Source organism: Gopherus evgoodei, chromosome 4, assembly GCF_007399415.2.
Source record: "Gopherus evgoodei ecotype Sinaloan lineage chromosome 4, rGopEvg1_v1.p, whole genome shotgun sequence".
In the NCBI taxonomy this organism is placed as follows: Eukaryota; Metazoa; Chordata; order Testudines; family Testudinidae; genus Gopherus; species Gopherus evgoodei.
Window position 1 is genome coordinate 61,380,915 of NC_044325.1, and position 25,845 is coordinate 61,406,759.

The 25,845-nt window shown below is 40.9% G+C and overlaps 1 long non-coding RNA gene across 1 annotated transcript in view; it reads left to right on the top strand.

The window, feature by feature from the left end:
- The window catches only part of LOC115650063, an 87,894-nt gene extending 62,320 nt beyond the window's left edge, over positions 1-25,574 (top strand). The window contains exons 2-3 of the long non-coding RNA XR_003999995.1: positions 3,410-3,473; positions 24,823-25,574. This is a non-coding gene — a long non-coding RNA (uncharacterized LOC115650063). The remainder of the gene's footprint in view (positions 1-3,409; positions 3,474-24,822) is intronic.
- The last annotated feature ends 271 nt before the right edge of the window (positions 25,575-25,845 follow it).

Sequence of the window (25,845 nt, forward strand, 5' to 3'; positions counted from 1 at the left end):
TTTTCACAGTATCTGTAATTAATGAATAGTTTCATTCAACTTGCTTGCTCTAAAGCATATGACTGTGATCCACTAGGTCATAGAAATGGAGTGTTCCTTTAGTTTATTTTGGAAACTTGACACTTTTTTTGGTAGCAAGATATTTTCTGCTCCCTCATCAGCTTAATAAAAAAAAAAAAAGCAGCAACATGTATTTAGTGAGTGTTTAACAAAACAGTTTACTCCCAACTGTCAAACATACAAACAAGATGGCTTGTGTCAAATTTTACTTTATAAAAAGAACTTAATTGAAGTAATATAGTCCAACTCTGTCACAGATTTTGGGAGAATGAAAAAAAGAGTGAGGATAGAAAGTTAAACATTTATATTCATAACAAGAAAGCAAATAAATGAGCCAGCTCTTTGGCATTTTTACTGGAGTTCTCTCACCTGCATATTCAAACATATATTAAAAGGGATATGAAAAAGCAGCATGGAAGAAGTTTTGCTGAAGTTGTACTTACGTTAAATGTTGAAATAATGGTCTAATTTTCCTTACATTTACACAGGAATATACTGCCGTACTATATCAAATTCAGTGGAATTATTCTAAACCTATCCCAGTGCAAATGAGATCAGAATAATACTCTATATCTTCTCATGATGAAATATAGCATTTTCTTGATACACCTAAAGTCTATCTTCTACTATTTCTTTATGCTGAATCATAATTGCATACTAACCTAGGCACTTGTTCAACGAAAAGTTATATTAAGGATGCTTCAATTATTCTGTTATTGATGTCACAGGTCAAATCTCAGACCTTGTTGTATATCCACAATAAATTACTTTCCAAATGACATGATCCTTTGCCTTTAAAAAATCTGGAGTAGGCCAACTGTTCATGCATTCAGAATGTGCAAATTATATTCAAGAGGAGTCAACCACAAAATAAAAAAATGTTACTCATTGATAAGAATAAATTTTAATACACCTCTGTCTGAAATCAGGGATGGAAATCATATGGATTTCAGCCAAACTTGGGAGGAGAATCTTGCTTATTTGAATAACTCCCTGAATCAGCTGCAAGCAGCAGAGCTCACTTTTAAAGTGGGTAAATGCCAGAGATTCCCTATATCTTGGGAATAGAGTACATGGTAGATCTGTAAGGCCAGACACTGCAAATCTGGAGGCTAGTCTGGCCTCTAGCGAGCCACATTGGCCCTATGTCAGGTGCACTAAGTGCTGAATTCACACATTTGAATATTTAATCCAATATTTGGGTGCCAGAAACAGACTTTACAACACTTTATATCTTTACAAACTCAGACTAGGATTTGAAGTTGGTTGTATACACGGACACTTCCAGTTACAGTCTGGGGCAATGCCTAGTCAGGCAACGTGCAAGAAAAGCATCTTATATTATGTAGTGACTGATGCTGCTAGATGGAAGGAGTATCTGGCCATAGTGTACGCCCTGCATTACCTCCCATAATATGTATATGATGGATTGTTGTTTGAAAACAGATTGCAATTCCATGGCATGTTTACCGTGCATGAGTGCTGGAAACACAAAGTTTCTGCTCCTGCAATTTGATATAACAAAACTGTTAATTATAGGGAGTGTCCAGCACTTGAGTGTGTCATGGCAAGTCACATGGTTTCTCACACCAGTTTACATAGTAGCCTGTTCTGGTCATCTCAGTGCTGGCTCAATATAGTTGACATACATTTAAAAAAGTGGTTAGCAGGGTGCAGTAGAGTGGCCAACTTGGGAATTTCAATTAGGGGTCAATGGGTTTTTAACTGGGCACCGAGGTCTTATTCTCCCACCACAGGATTGACTTCAAAAAAAATTACCGGTATCCTGAAGTGGGAGAATAGGGGAAATAGTATTTACTCACCACTCATAGGCATGGTCTGTTGTCTGCTTTCTAAAGTTATCCATCCTCTCTTTAAAAAAAAAGTTGAATATTGGTAGGTTAAATTTCCCCAAATCCACCTCTAAATTATCCCTAGCTGAAGGCCATTGAAGTTAGTAAATGTGTATAATAAAAAATATCTACCTAGGTCATATTACCTTTGTGACATTGGCAAGTCAGGAGTCAGCTCATGCCAAGGCCAAGGGCCTCACTGAACACTGACAAATGCATGGTTGGAAACCAGTCTGGCTCACTGGTGGGTTGATACAGTAAAATAGATATTAATGTTATAAGAATGTGGTTAGTATTTGCACTTAATGGAAAGCTTGGGGGATGCTGCATATATTAATCCTACTTATAATATCTGTATTCTATGGTATAATGTCATAGGGAGCATTTGCATTGTAAACCTGGGTAATTGTGTAACTCACCAAACAAGAAAAGAAGCATTCATTGGTGTAAAGTGCTGGTCCTGCAGACAAGAGGGCCCTTGAAACGAAATGAACCATTGTTAGACATCATAAGGACAAATAGTCTGTTGATTGCCTTCCCTACAGTGATGCAGCTGTAGCGGTACAGCTGTGCTGCTGCAATGCATGTGGTGAAGATATTCTATGCTGAAAGGAGAGAGCTCTCCTGTCAGCATGAAAAAACTGCCCCCCTAAGCAGCATAAGCTATATCATCAAGAGAAGCTCTCCTGCTGACATAGTGGGGTCCACACTGGTGCTTAAGTCAGTGTAACTTATGTTGCTCAGAAGTGTGTCTTATTCACACCTCTGAGTGACATAATTTGTATTAACTGTGATAAACTCAGGACAGACAGCTGCAAGGGAGAGGTAGGAATCAGTCCCAGAGGGTTAAAAGGCCCTCCTCCTTATCAACTGGGAGGCAAGTACAGGTCCATCAGGTTCAATTGAGAAAGGGTTACCAAGTTTGCAGTTAGAATCAGCTGAGGGGGAGCTACCTGAGGTTAATTAGTATCAGCTGATTTCAACTAAGGGCTGCCTGAGACCTTTTTAAAACCTTCCCTAGGAGGGAGAGAGAGAGAGGAGCCCTGCCCAGCCCTGCCCTGCTGCCAGGAGTGTAGAAGCAGCAAGACAGCGAGCCTCACCAGGAGGAGAGGCAGTACTCTCTCCCACAAGGGAGTAAAAGAATATTCTAAATAGGACTGGTGGAGATATGGGGAGCAGACTTCCCCTGTGTCCCAAGGGGGACTGCATTACCCAAGCCTGTCTCACCAGGGCTAAAAGCAGCAGAGGCTGGGGAAACTGAGAAGGTGCCTTGCCACACAACATAAGCTGTAGTGTTTACATTGCCTAGATCTACTTATGCTGCCTGGACTCTAAGGGGTAAAGATTCCCCATGCTGCTTTGCATGGATCAGCCCTAAAGGACACATAATGCTGCTTAGCTTATATTACCTGTTTAAATATAAGGCTGTAACTCGTGTGTGTGTATGTTTTCTGTTTTAATCTTGTAAATAACTCTCATTTCTTTTCTTAATTTAGGTTTATCCCAGGATTGGCTACACACATTGTCTTTGGTTTGAGATCTGAGTACAAATGACTTGGGGTAAGTGATTGGTCCTTTGGAACTGGGAATTACCTGAATATCATTGTGATTTTTGGTGTAAAGTGACCATCTTTCACATAGTCCTGGTTGGCAAGTTAGACTGGAATGCCCAAGGGAACTGTCTGGTAAGATTGTTATAGTGCTTTAGGAGTTCACACTTATTGCTGGGTTGGTGAAATCTAATTATAGAATGTACAAACAGTTTGGGCTTTCTGCCCTGGTTTTGACAATCTACCCAAATGCTGGCACTCATGGTCATGACCCACTCCAGACAGCGTGACACCCTCATTACAGTAATGCAAATAGGAAGGAGACAGGCATCTAGTACAGAGGCAAGAGAATGTGACTGAATAATGGAGAGGGAGGAGGTAAGGTGGATGTTTTGCATATCCAAAGATTAAAAAAAACTATAAAAAAGAGAACCTAGGTCAACCTGGAAACAAGACAATCTGAACAACCAGGTAGTAAGCAAAGCTCTGTTACAAGTTAGTAAGGTTGGGGAAGAAGTTATTTTGGAATATGCACTGCAGCCAAACACCTCAGATTTATGATACAAGTCTCACACCAGGGCCTCAAATGTTCCACTTTCACTTGTTTGTTTGATTAATATTTGTTTTATTTTTCTTTCACCTCACAATAAACACACTTAAATTTGTGAACCATATTTTTCATCTGTAATTGATTTCTCAGGATGCTGGTAATCTCCCATCATTAGGGAAGACGTCATGTCCTGGGGCAATGTATCTTGGAAAAATACATGAAAAACTTCTATGTCAAAAATATTAAGAATTGAATGAATGAGTTTTATATGAATACTTCTCACAAAGTTATTGCCCATGGAGAGAGCCCTTCCCTGTACTGAAAGTAGCTTTCAGCAATGGAAAAACAAATATGTAGAATTTGAATAATGGCTGCTCACCCAAAGAGCAAGATGTATATACTTTGTAAACAGGCATCAAAGAACCTCGGAGACAATGGCTAACCTAGGTGCATAATGTGAGCAGGACGGTTAAATAAAAGAACTGGAGAAAGACAGCGTATTAATCTCCATCTATGACCATTGTGATGGGGATTTGATAATAGGAGTAAGCATCACACAAAGCTCAAATTAATCTTCCTTGATAGGAAAGGAAATAGAAGGGTGGTACAATTTTCCTTTGGGTCTTCATTGAGAGATAGCAGAATGCAGCTTCTCCATTTAGGGAATGAAGAGTGAGAGGTTTCCTGCCTTAGGTTTTAAAAACAGAATCTAATATATTCGCTTGCAGTTTGTTAGCTTCCATTTTGTTGCTGAGTGAATTTCTTTTCATCATGAGGATGTTTGATTTTTGTGAATATTCATAAGTATTATTTCAAAGGAATTCCCAGACTTGGCACTGTAATTCAGTAAAAGCCTGTGTGTGTGCAAGCAGTCTTCTGAAAGAAATTATATAAAGACTGTGATGATTCTCAGGTACCCAGGACTGTGAGTCACCTTGTTTCCACTCTCCCTCCAGTGAGAGGGAGACTGGCTTATGCTTAACTGGGTGTCAGTTTCTTGACACCACCAGCCTGTTAGCCACCCATGCACTCTCCTCTGGGCGGTGCCAGCCCTTACTTTACCTTTTACGTTAACAATAGCTATACTGTAGTCCCAGAGTCTTTTGAAGCATTTCCCAGTAGTGTCCAGCCCCTTATCCACTGAACTCTCACACAAGTATCAGGTCTGCAGTTCCCACGGAAACAGTGTACACACCATGTATGATTCAACTCAAGACAAGCACCTTGCTTCGTACCCTGGCACTGAGATATATTTATAGTGAGAACATACAATAATGTAGGATGATGGGATGTCATTTTTGTTCCCCAAATATAGTCCATCAAACCTTTGAAGTGTATCTCAAGTTTAGGTACTGTTTTCCTACTATGTTTCTATACTTGTTAGTTCCTTTCTGAAATTCTTATAATACTTCATATGTATTCAGTTAAGACAGATGATATGAATGAGACAATACTTAATTTACATTTCAACAGAGAGACCAGTGTATAAACATCCCTTCTCTGACAGAAAACTTGTTTAGAGACAAGGTGGGTGAGGTAATATCTTTCACTGAACCAACTTCTGTTTTTGAAAAAGACGAGATTTAGAGCTATACTAATCTCTGCCTTCATACAGACTTTAAAATATATTTTCAGAATATATACATATCTCCTTGCATTGTATCTGTACATAGATTTCACAACTACATTAATTACTAGTGACTCAGGCTTTCATTTAAGGCTGCACATAACATTCTTTGGTGAACCAGAATATACATAATAGAGTCAGGATATTCTTGTAATTCCCTTGCCAGTTGGCACTGAGGGGGTCTTCAGTCACAAAAGATGAGATCACAAGGTCCTTGAGTCTGCAGAATCTGCTCTTGTAGTGATCAGAAGAAGTTTGTTGAAATCAAGCTTGTATGAGCTGAATGTCTGAGAGGCAAGTTCTATACAGAATATGGTTTTTGGAAAGGCTGCATGTTCAACATAGGCACATCTAGAATAAAATTTGCCACTTTCCTATGAATTAGCATATTAAGGTCACATCCATCATATACCAGTTGGTCCTTTGACTTCCCCCCCGTGTGTGTGTGTATATATGTGTGTGTATATATATGTGTGTGTGTATAGATATAGATATAGATATAGATATATGGATTTGTGCAGCATATAGTTCAATCCAGTACATAAACCAACATGCCTTGGCTACATTCATTTAATTTCTTTAACCTCAGCCCTGTGGATGTAAATCTGTTTAGTGGCTAGACCTCCTTTAGCTACTTGTGGATTCTGCAAGGTCTTATCACAGCTGTCTTTGTCCTCTTGCCCCAAGGAAAGCTGCAGCAACATTGACACCAATAGCTACAAAAACATTTACATGTGTGTTACATTTTGCTTCTTCAAGTTCAGCTCAGCTCAGCTGTCAAGTCAACCAAAAACAGTTCATGCTTTCATCAGGTGAGCACTGGTCTGAAACCTCTTTGAAGGTGGGGCCTCATCCACTGCAGTGACTGGAAGTTGCCCATATAAACACCCCATCTCAAAGATGTTGTTCTGTTTTTCGGACAGGCTTACAGTTGTTGAGAGGAAGTGTGCCACTGTGCCAGGTACCAGAAGTCAGACCAATTTATTGTGAATTTGGAAAATAAAAAATAAAAACCCAACACCAGTGCTTTAGGAGACATTAGCAAAATAGAAAGTACTAAAAGCTGAAATCACATCTGGGATTTATCACTGTGTTTTGATAAACCTTTGGGCTTTGCCAGAACGCTGTCCTTCACTAGGGAGTCAGCAAAATTACAGCACATATGTTCTCACCGGAATCTGTCAGATAGACTTTATACTTTAACATTTTGGACTGATAAATCATCCACATAGACTAGTGAGGAGTTCAGGGAGAGGTGAATATTTCTTGTTAGAAAAGTTAAGCAATAGATCAGGGGTCAGCAACCTTTCAAAGTGGTGTGCCGAGTCTTCATTTATTCACTCTAATTTAAGGTTTCGCGTGCCAGTAATACATTTTAACTTTTTAGAAAGTCTCTTTCTATTAGTCTATATTATAACTAAACTATTGTATGTAGAATAAACAAGGTTTTCAAAATGTTCAAGAAGCTTCATTTAAAATTAAATTAAAATGCTGATCTTATGCTGTCAGCCTGCTCAGCTCGCTGCCAGCCGGGGGTTCTGTTCACCTAGGCTGGCAGCAGGCTGAGCAGGGCCTGCGGCTGGGACCCCGGCTGGCAAGGGTCTGGCAGCTGGGACCCCAGATCGGGGGGGGGGTGGGTCAGGGCAGAGGGCTGCAGGTGTGGGGGGTTTCAGGGGTCAGGGCAGAGGGCTTGGGGGTCTAGGGGGTGCAGGGCAGAAGGCTAGGTGTATTGAGGGGGGTTCAGGGCAGAGAGATGGGGGCTGTGGGGGTGAAGGGCAGAAGGCTGGGTGTGTGTGGGGTGTTCAGGGGCCAGGGCAGAAGGCTGGGGTGCTCGGCTCGTGGGGGTGCTCCAAGCCCCCTGCCCTCAGCGACTCATGGCAGGGGGCTGGAAGGGATATGCCCTGTTCCACTCCCTTCCCCAAGGCCCCATCACTACCTCTTCTCTGCCTCCTCTACAGAACAGCGAGCACGCTACACTCTTCCCCCACCTTCGCAAGGGCCATCAGCTGATCGGCATAGGGAAGGAGAGGAGGAGGGGCAGGAGAGCAGCACACTGGAGGAAGCTTGGCTGCCGCAGGGCCAAGCTTCTGCCTCCTGCCCCTGCAGGGGAGAGTGGTGGGCGGAGTGGGGCTGGAGGCCGAGACGGCAGCAGCGTGCCACTCAAAATCAGCTTGCATGCTGTGTTTGGCATGTGTGCCATAGGTTGCTGACCCTTGCAATAGATATAATACTAGGAAATATGTATAATTATAATATTTGTAATTATTCATTTGTACAAATCCTAATTAAACCCCCCCAACAACCTCTAAATCTACCATCAAGTCTGTGGGTTCAGTCCTTCTCACAAAAAATTCAATGACAGTCCTGCTGATCTCAGTGAAAGCAGGATGAGGTTCTCTGTGTGATTAGAAAACAAAAGATCTAGCAAATCTCATGGCTCTAAGAACCAATATAAGAGTTCCTATACAAAGAAGTTTAATAATACTGACAGATGAATGGGAGAGAAATAAGATTTTAGCCCATTTCTCTGTGAAGGTGTTTTGCTGCTATGGAGTAATCTGGGAGATTTAAAACTTATTGGTTTCTTGTTGAGCATGTGCACATCTTTTGGATGATAATCACTGAACATTTACCTCAGTTCAAGGGCTTAGAAGTGGGTCGGATGTGAGTGTTTCTTGACATTCATTCTTGAAGTGATAACTGTTCCATTTTCAAAAAGCTTTCATATAATCATATACTGTCTGTCACAGATTGTGTAGTTCCACATTAGATTGTGGGTAAAATGTTCCAAAGTACATGTGAGATAAGAGGCTAAGGCCCATTTTCAAAAGTGTAGGCACTCTGGGCTAGATTCACAAAGGCAATTTTGGCATTGCAAAGCCTAACTTCCACGCACCCTGTCATCAAGTGCAGTGGTTCCCAAACTTATTCCGCCACTTGTGGAGGGAAAACCCCTGGTGGGCTGGGCTGGTTTGCATACTGCGGCTCCCAGTGGCCACAGTTCACTGCTCTAGGCCAATGGGGGGCTGCTGAAAGTGGCGTAGGCTGAGGGACGTACTGGCCGCCACTTCCAGGAGCTCCCATTGGCCTGAAGCAGCGAACTGTGGCCAGTGGGAGCCACAATTGGCCGAACCTGTGGATGTGGCAGGTAAACAAACCTGCCTGACCTCCCAGGGGCTTTCCCTATACAAGCGACGGAACAAGGTTGGGAACCACTGACCAAGTGGAATACTCATCCCCATGTTAGGTGACGAGGCACTGTATGGGGAGAAGTAGGTGCGCAGGAAAAGGATTCTCAGAAGCCAGTAAGCTGAGTGGGGAGCCGCCTAAGCTAGCCCTGAGTGAAATATAGAGAGAAGGGATGAGCCGTAGGGCACAGATCCTCTAAGTTACTTCAGTTCCTCTCTGACAGGCCAGAGGGAGGTGCCCATCTCCATTTGTGATTCTCAGCTGGAGTTAGGTGCCTACACCAAGTCAGCCCTTTCTCATGAAAAAAGAGGGTTGCCTACCCCATTATTACCAACAGTACAGTAGTTTGGACACTCATCTGAGATGCAGGAGACCTGTTTTCAAGTTCCTGCTCTGTCTGATATGGAACAGGGATATGAACCCAGGTCTCCCATGGAAATACCCTATCAGGCTGTTCGTGTTCTTGGGTGGGTCTCTCTAAGTCTCTCGGAGTTTTTTCACTTTGTATAGATAATTAAATATTCATTGAGACAGAGAGAAAGCAAGAGATTGATCCTATCACATGATGGTTGGAGCATTCATTGACGAATGAGGTTCCTGTTCCAATGAATATTTAATTATTTATATAAAGTGGAACAGCTTCAACAGGAGAGACTGAGAGACCTTCCACCCAGAATACTCAATATCCTCATGCTTAGGGCACTCCGCTGGAATATAGGAGACCTCAGTTCAAGTCCCTGTTCTAAATCACACAGAGTGGGGATTTAAACCTGGGTCTCCCACAACTCAGGTGAGTGCCTGAACCACTGGGATATTGGATATTCTAGGGGACACAGCCAGCCCCCAACATTTCTTACTTGTTCATCATTGGCTATCTTTTGTGTGGGTTAGGCATGCTCAGGGCATGCCTACCAGATTGCTTATCTCCCTGTCAGGGCACAAAGGAATGTCTAGTTTGATAATCCAGTTGAGGTTTAGGTGTGAGTGAGGGATCTGAGCAGTCTATTAGCTGTGGGGCAGCCTCAGGACCTGGCAACTTTGTTCATGGCCACCAGTGGAAAATTAATTGCCTATGGAAGGGTAGGGTTAGGTGGCACCTAAATATAAGACATAGGTGCCTGAAGAGGCAGTTGGGTACCCAAGTCTCTTTTTGAAACTAGTCCTTCAAAACCTGAGTCCTATTGGCTTTTGAAAAATTTCCCAGCTCTGCCTGAGTTGACCTTGTGCAATTTCTCACTACCTTAACTCCAAAATATGAGGACTGATACTTGTCTCCTCTCAGAGTTGAGCTATGAAGATTTGGTCAAAAATAAGAGCTACGAAATACACAAATTATTCCTTCATTACCAGTTTGACTTTGGATTGATCTTGTTATGTCTCTATCTGCTCAATTAAGGAGCTGTCCACTGTCTGATATCCTCATGTGTAGGTAGGTACTTATAGACTATGATCAAGTCAGCTCTTAACCTTGTCTTGGATAAGTTAAATTAGTTGAACTTAAGTCAGGCTCTGCAGACTTCAAATCATTCCTGTGACTCTTTTCTAAACCCTTTTCAGGGTTTTCAATTTCAACATATTTTCATCAACCTTTTAAAAATGTGGAACCAGGACTTGGAGCTCATGTTCATTTGATTATCTGTGATGACTTCTAGGTCTTTTTCAGCATCATTGTTTTCCAAGACATAGTCTCCCACTCTGTCTGTATGAGCTACAGTCTTTATTCCTAGATGCATGAGTATGCATTGGCTGTATTACAACATGTTTTTTTCAATGAAACCAGCTTAAAAACCACCCAATAATAATAGTAACTGACCTGTCATTATCAATATTTACTACTTAATTGATCATTGTCTCATCTTCAAACTTACCAGCCATTTTTATGTTTTGTTCCAGATCATTAATATTTCATTGAGCAAAGATATTAAGAAGTATTGGGCCAAGCACAGATCTCTGTGAGAGCCCATCGAAAACTCATTTGATGATGATGATTCCCCATTAACATTTATATTTTGAGATTTAACACTTAGCCAGTTTTTAATATGTTCTCCATTGATTCTAAATAATGCCAATCCAAATTGTCAGTGGCTAAGGCTCAGATTTTTAAAGGGATCTAGACATTGCTGAACTCAGCAACACCTAGTTAGGTTGCAACACCTAACTGATTTAGGAGCTTAAATACCCTTTTCAAAAGGGAAGTAGACATTTACATCCAGATTTTTAAAAGAATTTAGACATTACTGTGCTCAGTGTTGCAACTCCTGACTGATTTAGAAGCCTGAATCTCATTTTCACTTTCTGCCTTGTAGAACTCCAAATAAATTGTGTCAAAAGAATGGCTTTTATCCTCCAAATTTGTAATCTCATACAAATTATTTCAAATGCATTTGACAAGACCTATTTTCCATAAAACCATGTTAATTGGTATTAATTAATTGTCCTTTAATTCTTTTTTAACTGGATCCCATCATTCACTGGAATTTACCTGGAAGCATGTCACCTGTCACCAGTAAGGCTTTGGATCACAAGTCTTTTCTAAAGTTGGGCTTATTGTTGCACATTTAAGATATACCAGATTAGGTTGTTAAATAAGGTACTGTGGTGACAAATATTATGAAATGCCATATATTTACCTGCAACTGTACACATTTAATTACATGTGCAATTTTTCTTCCCTTAAGTCAAAGAGCGTTTATGATGAAAGAAAAAAAGGTGCCAGTCTACCATGCTTTCCAAGGGAAGTGAAAAATAGTGAGTGGAAACATAGGCTCTTTGTAACTCCAGGCACTATAATATGAGCTGCCTTGTGTGTCTGGCAATGGGCAAGGCTAAGTGACAGAATACAATGAAATGTTAAATTATCCTATATGGGGTTAGTGAGGACAGAGGATGCATTTTATTTAAAGAAAGTAATATTGTACCTCATGCCAAACTGAGGTAATTTCCTTCCCTTTTCTATAGTTCCTAGGTTTCCAGATTTATAATTTTTATGGCATTTACCAGAGTTCACCTGAAGAAGCATTATTCAAATAAAATCTAAAGGAAATATTTTTGTTCAGGACCCAGACCCATAAAGAGTAACTACGATATGTTAAAGCTGCATAATTTTACTATTAAGTATACACATAAATGAAATAAATAGACCAGTGTTGCTGTGTTGAATAGAAAATTCACACATTGCTGCTTAGTGCAAAGCACTGGGCTTGCTTTCTGTATCACTAGCTTACTTAAGGGATTTCTTACCATGTAAAGTTGTTTGTCTTTTCTTGGAAGCCAAAGTATATTGTGTTAAGTAGGCTATATATACAATCTCATTGACTGGAAGAATTATTATTTTAACTGGGTCTGCTTTAGTCAGCTATTTGTCTTACTTACCTTAGTCAGTTATTCACAAAATGAGCTATTTCTTGTTTGGAATAAAGACTCTTTAATTTAATTGAATGTATGCAAAATGTGTGATTTCAGTGGTGCCAGGAGAATTACTGGCAACGATATTGACTTAATAGCTGCTTCCAAGATCAAGACACCCCAAACTTATCTTCCCTGTTTTGATTTGGAATATGACCTAAGTATGAACTATTTAAAAGAGATCCTGCAAAGCTCTTGCAGTACTACAGTGTTAATAACCTCTCCCATTATTAGCCTGAACACACAAGCAAAAGAAATAACAAGAACAGGATGACAGGTCTGTTACACTCATAAGATAGCTCTCTGTGTGTGTTTGTGTGCTCCATGAGTGTATGCATATTCTTTGAGCCCAAATCTCCATTTCCTTGTATTTCGTGTAATCATTAGCTCTTGTGCCAAGTGAGTGCTACCATTGTGATGGTGAAAAACATTGCTCTATCTTGCACAGGTATAAATGAGTACCCAAGAAACAAGGGCATTACGTTACTCCTCAGCATTGTTCTTCTGGTATCCTTTCAGTTTTAATTTCCTGACAAGGAGGGCAGATGGGCAGGAGCGGTGCCAGGGTTTTTGGTGCCCTAGGCGCAGGGCCAGCTCGCCGGTCCTGTGGCTCTGGTGAACCTGCCTCAGGCGTCCCTACGGATGCTCCACCGGAGCTGCGGGACCAGTGGACCCTCCGCAGGCACGCCTGCGGGAGGTCCACCGGAGCAGCCTGCTGCCCTCCCAAATCCTGGTGCCCTAGGCGACCGCTTAGGTCGCCTAAATGGAAGCGCTGGCCCTGCAGATGGGACAGTACAAAGAGCACAAACATATGGTTATGCTTGACCAATCATCAGCTGAATAAACTGAGCATCCCAGGTTAATTTATATTTTGGATCATCTCTCCTAAACATGTAGCTTTTAAGATGGCTGCAATCCTTGTTTTGGAAATAGTGTTAAAGCTTTCTGAGTATTAGAGAGATGTTTTTAAGAGGGTACATTTATAGTGGAGGGGGGAGGGATAGCTCAGTGGTTTCAACATTGGCCTGCTAAACCTAGGGTTGTGAGCTCAATCCTTGAGGGGGCCATTTAGGGATCTGGGGCAAAAATCAGTACTTGGTCCTGCTAGTGAACGCAGAGGACTGGACTTGATGACCTTTCAGGGTCCCTTCCAGTTCTATGAGATAAGTATATCTCCATATATTCTTAAAGGATTCTGGAACATGGAAAGGCCATGCAACAATAACACCTTCACTGACCACTAAAAATAAGGACCAGTTTGTGCATGGCCTGTTGTGTACAAGTCAGAGGCCAGAGAAAAAGATGAGAAACAAAATGGGAAATGACTGCCTAGGAAAGAGTACTGCAGAAAGGGATCTGGGGGGTCATAGTGGACCACAGGCTAAGTATGAGTCAACAGTATAACATTGTTGCAAGAAACACATCCCAGAATGATGTTTGGATTAGCAGGAGTGTTGGAAGCAAGACACAAGAAGTAATTCTTCTGCTCTACTCTGCATAGATTAGGCCTCAACTGGAGTGTTGTGTCCAGTTCTAGGTGCCACATTTCAGGAAAGATGCAGACAAATTGGAGAAAGTCCAGAGAAGAGCAACAAAAATGATTAAAGGTCTAGTAAACATGATCTATGAGGGAAGATTGAAAAATTGGGTTTCTTTAGTCTGGAAAACAGAAGACTGAGAGGGGATATGATTCCAGTTTTCAAGTATATGAAAGGTTGTTACAAGGAGGAGGGAGAAAAATTGTTGTTCTTAACCTCTGAGGATAGGACAAGAAGCAATTGGCTTAAATTGCAGCAAGGGCGGTTTAGGTTGAACATTAGGAAAAACTTCCTCACTGTCAGAGTGGCTAAGCACTAGAATAAATTGCCCATGGAGGTTGTGGAATCTCCATCATTGGAGATTTTTAAGAGCAGGTTAGACAAATAAGTGTCAGGGATGGTCTAGATAATACTTAGTCCTGCCATGAGTGGAGGGGACTGGACTAGGTGACCTCTTGAGGTCCTACATTTCTTTGTTTCTATGAACCATCTCTATTCTGTAAAAACACTCTTAGGCAAGAATTAATATTTAACAGTAAATTATAGAGCCAGCTGAGCCATCTGCTTCACCACTTACTCATATCTGCTTATCATCTGGTCTGTAGAAGTGTTTTGAGTATTGTAATGGCCTGTTCAATAGATTTAAGACTCTTATTCAATAGACTGTCTCCTTTCACAAGACTGTGGTATGAGATTGATTGATACTAGGATCACATGACAATTCAAGTGGGTTTGAAACAACCTGAAGATGCTGCTTATTTCTTCTGTACTGGGTATCTTGATCAGTCTGATCCATGAAAGACCTCATAATGCACCTAAATCCAGTGGGAACTGCTGCAATTCTCCAATTTTATTTTTCATGCCATTTTATCAGGACTGAATCATTGGGTTTGTTTGAATAAGCTTTAAATAGCAATGGTTAAAGACAACTATCTGAGACTTCTTAGACTGGCATCTCTCAATCTCACATCCTTTATTCAGAGCAACTTAGAATGAACTGTTAATTTTATCAGCATTATTCTGATCTACTGATACATACGCAGCTCATCTGGGCTTATACCAGTGGCTGACATGGAGGCTGCTGTCTAGATCAAGAGAGCTAATGTTGGGTCTTGTTATTGTAGAATTCTCTTTGCAATCTGTAATGCTCTCTTTACCAATCCATTCCCGTATGTGTAGGGGTGTGGGGCCTGGAAGTAATATGCTTGAAGTCATTCTATAACTGGAAAGCTTGGAATTCAGAAGTGGCCAGCAATGACTCATTGTCACAGATTGTTGTGTTTTTTTTCTGGAATGCTAAATTGATACTTGAACTTTTCTATGATTTGCTTACTGTACATCCACTAAGAAATAGAATTTCAACAAATCTAGAAAAATAGTAAGTGGCAGACATACCACACAGGTATGTTCCTATTCTTCTGATTAATCCAGTGCTGTTCTGTCTGAAGACCTATCATGTAATTCTAGGTATGAAAAGCACTTTGAGTTGCCTTTCTGATCATTCTGCAGGACTTGCTTAGTTCCAGCTTACCTTTCAGGTACTACTCTATGCTGTGCCGTCATACTGGCGTGTGGGGTTGCTGCTGATGTATGAGGCCCTAGTGTCCCTCTGTCATAATATAATTCCCAATTCTGGACCTTAGAGTCCAAAATATGGGTATTAGCATGAATTCCCCTAAGCTTAATTACCAGCTTAGATTTGATAGGCTGCCACCAATCAGGAATTTTTAGGGGCCTGATACCCTCTGGTCCCCCAAAACCTTCCCAGTTAAGTACAGACTCAATTCCCTCGAACCTCAACAAGGGGAAAAGAAAATTAAACAGGTCTTAAAGTAAAGCTTTTAATAAAAAAAGAAAGAAAGAAAAAAGTAAAAGGTTTATCTCTGCACTTTAGATGGTAAACAGTTACAGGGTCTTTCAACTTATAAACGATAGAAACTTTCTCCATCAGAAACACAATTTAAGCTACTTCCAGCAGATACACATATGCAAATGACAAAGAAAACAAATTAAAAAGCTATGACCGCCTTTTCTACTTACAATTCTGAACAGATGAGAGACTGTAGCAGGGAGATTGACAGAAACCTGGTTACACCTCTAGCCCCATCCAGGACTCAGAGAGAACAAAGCCAAACCCACAAAGCAAAGGCTTCCCTCCACGAGATTTGAAAGTATCTTGTCTCCTGATTGGTCCTCTGGTCAGGTGTTTTCAGGTCACTGTTTGTTAACCCTTTACAGGTGAAAGAGACATTAACCCATAGCTATCTGTTTATGACACCCTCATATGTCCATTTTAATGTCATTTTGTAAGAGGACTACAGTACAATTGCCATAGGTAAAAATATCTTAGAATAATTCTTCCTTCATTATAGAGGCATCATAGAAGTTCTGTAGTTAAGTTGCATTAAGGTTCTCTTTAAGCAGGGACTGAGGGCTTCTCTACCTTGCCCTGCAGTTCAGACTGCCCCATAGTCCTTTACAAACAGGATTATGTTAATGTTAACTAGGAGCCTTTTTGTCTGTGCCTGCAGCGTTCACACAGGGGAATTACAGTGCAGCAAGATGCTATTCACACCCCCATAATTCGAAGTGCAGGACAGTGTAGACAAAGCCTAAATTTCTCGATTAATTTCTCCTATTTATACCATTGCTTTGTGATTAGTAAATGAATTTTCTGAGTATATTCAAATAAATCTGTTAATTGGTTTTTAAATGGGCCCTTCAGGAATTTTTCCCCTCCCTGATTCTAGTGTTTTTCAGATTCTTTTAGGAAGTAATTTGGTTTAGACTCCAGTCTTGCAGACACACATGCAGACAACCTTATGAATCTGAGTAGTCCCATGAGGCAATGATTTGTATGTGGAAAGCAGGGATATTATTGGTTGGAGTTGAGATGGTGTGTGGAGACAGAGGAAATTAGTGGAAACATGATAAGAGAGAGGAAGAGCAGAAAAATGGGAGTTAGGTAAGAAAGGGGTTAGTTTGGGGTGACACTGAACTGTGGGATTGCATGGTGTGGTGGGGGGGTGGAGCTGGTCTCTTTGCATTGCATCAGTATTTTCATTGTTTCCTTCATAACTATGAGGGCTAGAGATATAATTAAAAATGATTCTGAACCATCCATCTGCAATTAAATATATTTAGCAGTGAAAATATTAAATTAAAAATATTGTTAAACAGAAAGTAACCTGCATTGTGACATAGAAGGCAGCATAGCTTCAGTCCCAGGTTGTTGGGACATGGGAGGGCATCAGGGGAGCAGGATCTGGGTGGCGCTTACCTCAAGCAGCTCCCAGAAGTAGCGTCACGTCCCCCCTCTGGCTTCTGTACAGAAGCATGGCTAGGTGGCTCTGTATGCTGCCCTGTCTGCAGGTGCTGCCCCTGCAGCTCCCGTTGGCCTCAGTTCCCAGCCGTGGGAACTGCAGATATGGCACTTGGGGTACAGGCTGTATGTGGAGCCCCTTGGCTGCCCCTATGTGTAGGAGCTGGAGGGGGCCATGCTGCTGCTTCTGGGAGCTGTGCAGAGCAATGACAAGCAGGAAACCTGCCTTAGCACTGCTGTGCTGCTGACTGGACTTTTAATGGCCCCTTCAGCGGTGCTGACTGGAGCCGTCAGGGTCCCTTTTCCACATTTCTTCAAATGTTGCATATACACTAGTTTTCAATGAGTTTTAACTATATGGAAAGTATGAAGAGTAACTAATAAACTGGTAGAAAGATGCAAAAAAGGATAAGACACACACACTTTTTTTTAATATGTCCATTGTAATTTAAGTTTCACTTCTAAACTAATTAGCACATTTTCTGGTAAATTCTTACAAAAATCAAACATGTACTCAAAGAATCAGTGCTGTAAGTCAAGGGAGGATACACTATATATTACTGATATATAACAGAGAATGAACTCCTGTTTTAAAAGCAAAACTGGACCTTAATTATGGAAGCATCATTAGTCCCTCTATATTTCAAGATATCAGTTTAAGATTAAGTTAAATTTCATTTTTTTGAAGTTGCAGGCCCACTATAGAAATTTAGATATTCACAGGCAACAAATGATTCCAGACTAACACGGCTACCCCTCTGATACTTGACACCATGCAAGGCACTGCATTTAGCCGTATGGAGTGGAAATCAATCAACCTCATGAAGAAACTTGCACAACTACAGACAGATATCTTCCTTTCCAAATGCAAATGGATGGACATCATACCAAATGGACTGAAGGTAAAAAATTCACTGCTATCTACATACTACACAGACCACAGTGAGAGATTATGCCATACTCTGTCAAAGAAACTGAGGAATCTCCTGATCAGCATCCTATACAGCAAACAGGAAAACATCAAAAAAGAGCTCTCCAACCTGGAGACTCTCATAAATAACCAAACTTCCATACAAACGGACTTCACTAAAATAAGACAGGAGATCTACATTACTCACTTCACCTCTTTACAAAGGAAAAAGGACTGTAAGCTGTCTAAACTCCTACCTGCCACATGGGGCCACAAACGTGGTACCCCTAACCCACCCAGCAATATTGTCAATCTATCCAACCACATGCTCAGCCCAGAAGAAAAGTCTGTCCTATCTCGAGGACTCTTTCTGCCCTGCCACCCCCACTAACATGATACAGTTCTGCGGTGATCTGGAAGCCTACTTTCGCCGTCTCCGACTCAAAGAATACTTTCAGGATAACACTGAACAGCCCACTGATACACGGTTACTCTCTCACCAACAGCACAAGAAGAACTCCACATGGACTCCTCCTGAGGGTCAAAATGACAGTCTGTACCTGTACATAGAATGCTTCCGCCGACATGCACAGGCAGAAATTGTGGAAAAACAACATCACTTGCCTCATAACCTAAGTCGTGCAGAACGCAATGCCATCCATAGCTTCAGAAACCACCCTGACATTATAATCAAAGAGGCTGATAAAGGAGGTGCTGTTGTCATCATGAACAGAACTGACTACCAAAAGGAGGCCGCCAGACAACTCTCCAATACCAAATTCTACAGGCCACTTCCCTCAGATGCCACTGAGGAATATACTAAGAAAATGTGCACCATCTACTCAGGACACTCCCTACACTAACTCCGGAACAAATCAACATACCCTTAGAGCCCTGACCAGGGTTATTCTATCTACTACCTGAGATCCACAAACCTGGAAATCCTGGATGCGCCATCATCTCAGGCACTCTCACTGAAGGACTGTCTGGATATGTGGACTCTCTACTCAGACCCTATGCCACCAGCACTCCAGCTATCTCTGTGACACCATTGATTTCCTGAGGAAACTACAATGCATTGATGAGCTTCCAGAAAACACCATCCTAGCCACCATGGATGTAGAGGCTCTCTACACAAACTTCCCACACACAGATGGAATACAAGCTGTCAAGAACAGTATCCCTGATGATGCCACAGCACAACTGGTTGCTGAGCTCTGTGCCTTTATCCTCACACACAACTATTTCAAATTTGATGACAGTATATACCTCCAGATCAGTGGCACTGCTATGGGTACCCACATGGCCCCACAATATGCCAGCATTTTTATGGCCAACCTGGAACAACGCTTCCTCAGCTCTCGTCCAGTCACTCCCCTTCTCTACCTACGCTACATTGATATCTTCATCATCTGGACCCATGGGAACGAGACTCTGGAAAAATTCCACCACGACTTCAACAGCTTCCACCCCACCATCAGCCCCAGCTTGGACCAATCTACACGGGAGGTCCACTTCCTAGACACCACGGTGCAAATAAGTGATGGTCACATTAACACCACCCTATACCAAAAACCTGCTGACCGCTATGCGTACCTTCATGCCTCCAGCTTTCATCCTGGGCACACCACACGATCCATTGTTTACAGCCAAGCACTGAGGTACAATTGCATCTGCTCTAACCCCTCAGACACGGAACAACACCTACAAAATCTCCACCAAGCATTCTCAAAACTACAATACCCGCACGAGGAAATAAGGAAACAGATCAACAGAGCCAGACGTGTAGCCAGAAGCTTCCTACTGCAAGACAAAACCAAGAAAGAAACCAACAGGACTCCACTGGCCATCACATACCATCCCCAGCTAAAATCCCTCCAACGCATCATCAGGGATCTACAACCCATCCTGGACAATGATCCCGCACTTTCACAGGCTTTGGGTGGCAGGCCAGTCCTCGCCCACAGACAACCTGCCAACCTTAAGCATATTCTCACCAGTAACTACACACCGCACCATAGTAACTCTAACTCAGGAACCAATCCATGCAACAAACCTCGATGCCAACTCTGCCCACATATCTACACCAGCGACACCATCACAGGACCTAACCAGATCAGCCACACCATCACCGGTTCATTCACCTGCATGTCCACCAATGTAATATAGGCCATCATATGCCAGCGATGCCCCTCTGCTATGTACCTCTGCCAAACTGGACAGTCTCTATGGAAAAGGATAAATGGACACAAATCAGATATTAGGAGTGGCAATATACAAAAACCTGTAGGAGAACACTTCAACTTCCCTGGCCACACAATAGCAGATCTTAAGGTGGCCATCCTGCTGCAAAAAAACTTCAGGACCAGACTTCAAAGAGAAACTGCTGAGCTTCAGTTCATCTGCAAATTTGACACCATCAGCTCAGGATTAAACAAAGACTGTGAATGGCTTGCCAACTACAAAACCAGTTTCTCCTCCTTTGGTTTTCACACCTCAGCTGCCAGAAGAGGACCTCATCCTCCCTGATTGAACTAACCTTGTTATCTCTAGCCTGCTTCTTGCATATATATATATATATATATATATATATATATATATATATATATATATATATATATAATGTGCATATGTGTGTGTATATATGTGCATATGTGTGTGTATATATATAATATACCTGCCCCTGGAGATTTCCATTACATGCATCTGACGAAGTGGGTATTCACTCACAAAAGTTCATGCTCCAAAATGTCTGTTAGTCTATAAGGTGCCACAGGACTCTTTGCTGCTTTTACAGATCCAGACTAACACAGCGACCCCTCTGATACTTAACAAATGATTCAGTTAAACTCCAGCACGTCTCTGCACAGTGTTTGGTCTTTGTGTATCACACATTAGTGTTGACATGTTTTATGTGTTCGCCTCTGTACTTTAGATTTTTGCTTCAGCCAGGAGAGTTGCTGAACTCTACAGCCCTAGTTTAAACTGTCTAATTAATTGGCTGTTTTCTTTGAATGCAGCCTGTGCACACTATTTTCTTTTATAAACGTTAATATGTACTGGTCTGTACTGCTTCAGTGAAACTCCTGATACAGCTAATAAAACTAATATATTTAAGACATTACAAACATGATTTCTTACCAAGGAAAAGTCTATGGAAGATGGATTTCATGCACTTACTCTGGTCCATTCAAATTCTAATTTTAAAGTTTTTTTTTTAAATGTATAGTACTCTGTGTGTTTAATTTTTCCAGGTTTTATATTGACTTACGAAAACATGGGCAACTAGTTATAAATGATATAAATCCCATAAGTCACTTTATAAAAAATATAAAACATGGAGCCTTCTCCTAAAGCCCTTATTTCTGGGAGCAGTCTCGCTGAAATCAATGGGACTGCATCATATAATAACAAGCACTCCCTGTGAACAATCCTTCCCCAAACAGAACTCCCCTGATTCCAGCAGACCCACATATCTTGGGATCTGCAATTTTTGCAGGTGGAATTCCTTACTCTCCATGGTACAAGTGAGTAGCAAAGCCACTTCGCACAACTGATTCATTCAGAGGAGAATCTGGGAGTTGAAACTCTGAATTCAGAATTTCCGATAATGAGAATGTATAAATATCTAGTGGATATATAGGCTATTCCCTTGTAGGGGGAGAATGAGGATTTAAATGCAGTCTGCTTAACTTTTCCTTTAATACTTACTGGTTAATAATATTAATGGCTCTAAAGGTAGTAGGTATAATGGTCTCAGACCAGTCAGTTCCAAATGGACAGGTGTCCACATCTCAAAAGGCAGTACCAGAATAGGAGTTAATGGGCAACTCTGTCAGTTTCAGTGGAATGAGCTATAGAGATTAATTAACATCTCAGCACCTGAGGTACTCCTTGCAGGGTAGCGTGTGGAAGCATCCACCACTCCTACCTATGCTGTACCTATACCACAGGTAAGTAGAGGATGTAGACTCCATGTGCACACCCACCCAATCACAGAAATAAAAAGCCATGAAGCAACAATATTTACTGCTTTATTCAGAGCACCTAGTTTAGTAGCAGGCATATTTAGTAGACAAGTTGGCACTCTGCATTAAATGGGAAAATAAAAATAAAATCTGGAATACCTGCAATTTACCATGCAGATCAGGAGACAGAAATGCAAGTGAACTTTGTCATCTTCATTTCTTATTTTTCTACTCTTTATAAACACTTCCACTATTTCAGTTTAATTTAAGCCACAGAATCTTCGTGTCACAACAGGATGAAAACAAGCATTTGATAGTGACTGTGCATGTGCATTTGTGCATAGGACTCAAGAGTATTTTTGGCTCAGATCCTCAATATTTTTGGGACATCTTTTCCTAATGCTATTGGCTGACAGAAAATCACACAATTGTGTGTCAAAAATCTATATACAGCTCCATGATCCTGGTCTATAATGACAATTCCTTTTCTTTGGATGAATTGGTAGATCTGTAGAACAATAGGGCTTCATGTAACTGGCTACTATCAGCAAATTTAACCTGTAGATTTGGTTTGCTTCAAATTTCAACTTCTAATGAAAACCAATTATTGCAATATGTCTCATGCTAGTTGCGGTAGTTTCATTATGAAACTTTTCTAGTTTAGGACCCATACTGCAATGCAGGAAAGTTCAGGGAATTTCAGGCTGCTAAGAGAACTAAGTGTGTTTTGTTACACCTCTGCCTCGATATAACGTGATCTGATATAACACGTATTTGGATATAACATGGTAAAGCAGTGCTTGGGGGGGGCAGGGCTGCGCACTCCGGTGGATCAAAGCAGGTTCAATATAACGCGGATTCACCTATAATGCGGTAAGATTTTTCTGGCTCCCGAGGACAGCATTGTATCGAGGTAGAGGTGTATATAAGTTGATATAAATGCTATTATTTTGTATTAAATTCTATCAGATTTTCCATAAGTGCTTTAAGGGCTCCTTCCTTGTTCATATCAAATTTTTTTCTGGAAAAATTACACTTTTGGGCCATTCCAGCTACAATTTAAGTCAATAACAAGATCCCATTAACTTAAGTAGGAGCAGGATTCACCCTTTGATCTTTATCATTTGATGAAGATGAATCTCTAAACTCCTGTGAAGTTTTGTATTACAAAGAATTAATTTTCAGGAGAGACAGAGAGAAAGTGTGTGTGTGTGTGTGTGTGTGTATTGGAGCCGCTCACATCTAAGTTGCCAGTTGAAATGTAGTCTATCAGAGTAATGACCAAAATCTGTTATCACCAGTTGGTCTCAGTCCTGTTCCCTGAGGGCAAGTGACCACATCACGAAAGGACTATCAGAATTAGAATCAATTGGCATCTTTGTTGGCAGACTCAGTGGAGAGTTCCAGGACTGATCTGGAAACTGAACTAATCTCTTACTGTGGCTTGGGCTTGAGTCACATTGGCAGGGCACTAGGGAAATTTGAGCTGCCTCTCTGCTTTTTCTATAGATACACAGGCAACTTGAGTCGTCAGGGCTGTTAATTAGACATCTTTTGGGAGAACTAGATTCACATTAAAGAATAATAATAAAATTAAAGACAGTGCCGTGCTCAGTTTTAATTTTTAAAATCAATTATCTTAAATCTTAAAATGAAACTAGTTTGTCATGGATATGGTCCTACTCTCATTAAAGTCAATGTCAAAAGTCTTACTGATTTAAGTGTTGTGGAATCGGGCCCCTAATCCTTACCATGTTTGCTTAAAGTTATATTTAACCTTGATACTGAAGTCCTCCTTTGATACAGAATTCAAAGAAAAACTGTAACTTAAATAAACATCTTCAAAGCAATGCTGGGAAAGGAGGAGAGTAGGGCACTACATTTCAATCAAGAGCCAACTCCCAAATATTCTACAAACAAGCTTGGTTTATTACCAGCTGGAGGAGAAGCCGTTTGCCTTATGATCCACTTTCTATGTCCTCAAATTACAGCATATGGAACATTCTGTAGGATAAAACACACTTGTTAGGAACTCAGATGACTCAGAACTAATAAGCTAATATTTCCCACAAATCAGATCCATGAATTAATGACTATAAAGTAGAGAAGAGGCCAAATACATGCCTGGTGTGTAACATTATTAAAGGTAATTGAGTTTCACCAGGGATTAATCTAGCCTAATGTTTCAGGTACTGGTTGTGAGCAAGCAATAGAAGAAAACTGGTTAAAGAGGGTATTTTTGGAAAATTTAAGTCTAATAAATGACAGTTTTTAGTTAGTACTTCATTGTACCAAAGTCTGGGCTGCAGCTCAGACTGTTGCCATGTTTATGTTATGAGTTATGATGTAAGGGCCATGTTTTGACCTCAGCTGAATCCTTGCAATCCCACTGATTTCAGCGGGATTGCACAGGTATAACTAAAGTTACATTTTGGTCCAAATACCGAAACTTATCTGTTAAGTAAGTAGATACCAGCTGATAACTCCCCTGATACTGTAGGAACTTATAGGTGCTCAGCTCCTTTGAGAATCAAGCCCTTAGTAAAATATTGTAAAGTACTTAAAGCAGGAGGGTAAAGCCATAGCATATTGCTATACCACATGGGTATATACAGGTGCAGCTCTATTCACTTAAACTGAGATGCACCCACTTAAATTAGCAATGAATTTGACTCTATATGTTATGTTAGATTTCATGAACCAATATTTTACATATTAATAGTTAGAACAGTCATTAAAAATTCTTTATTTTTCACTCTGAATGTAATGCACAGTTTTACAGTTGAAGATTGCTTAGAACCTGCTCCCCCACTTTCAAATTGTCCCTCATCTCTCTTCTTTATTTTCCAGCTATGAGATCTTTTGATGAAAGGGCCTATATAGCACAAAGGTAGGACTCCACCACCTTTAATGCACTGGTGCTCACTGAGGAGGTAGAGGACCTGCATTTCCCAAATGAGAGTTGTGGAAGGCACAGTGCTTCATGGACATCCATGGGTTCTCAGGCATGCCTTACGCATGTGGGAATTACTGCCAGCGCTTATCCCTCTGAAGGATGTGTAGCTTGCCCTTTCTTGGAAAAGGGCAGGTTTACAGTTCTGTCTCCTTCCCACTCCTCTTTGGGTTGACTGGTTTCACTGAATTGTCATATCTGGAGAAAAATGTGATCTACATGTGTGAACAGATGATAAAAGGTTTCTTCCTTCCTTTTATTTTACTTGATGTAGCTGGAAAGCAAAAAATATATATTATGCTGAAAAATTAAATGATTCTAAGGATTGATCTTTACATTTAGAACTTTTCTTTAAGGAATAGATTATAAACTGCTGTAGCCTAATAAGATATTTTCAAGTGAAGTAAATGCCAGAGACTAAATTGTCCCCTCCCCTGGAAAAGTTGGGGGGTAAAAACAGGCAGAAGGCAGGTCTGGGCCAACCTGTATATACACATTAATACACACAAACCATATACAGATTTTGACCACATTAATTGAAAATATTGCAGACATATCAAAAACATGTAGATAAATGGTGATCAACTAGGTATGTGATTTATTCGGGGGGCACTGGTTAAAAGGGAATTTTGGTAAAGTGGATGAGTGGGTGGGGGCTGTGTAAATGAGGCTGTACTGTATACACAAATACGTCTACAAAATGTATACTATTAAAGGACAAATGATGAGATACTGAAAATGATGTGTGTTTTTAACCTTTTCCAATTCCATTCCAGTGGTTTTAATTTCTAAGAGGCATGTTTGCACAACTGGTTGGAGTGGAGAGATTAGGCTGGTAGGACAGAACGCCTCTCTAACCATCATTGAGGGAGGAAAAACCAGAGCACTTCTAAAAACATACTGAATAAATTAGCCATATG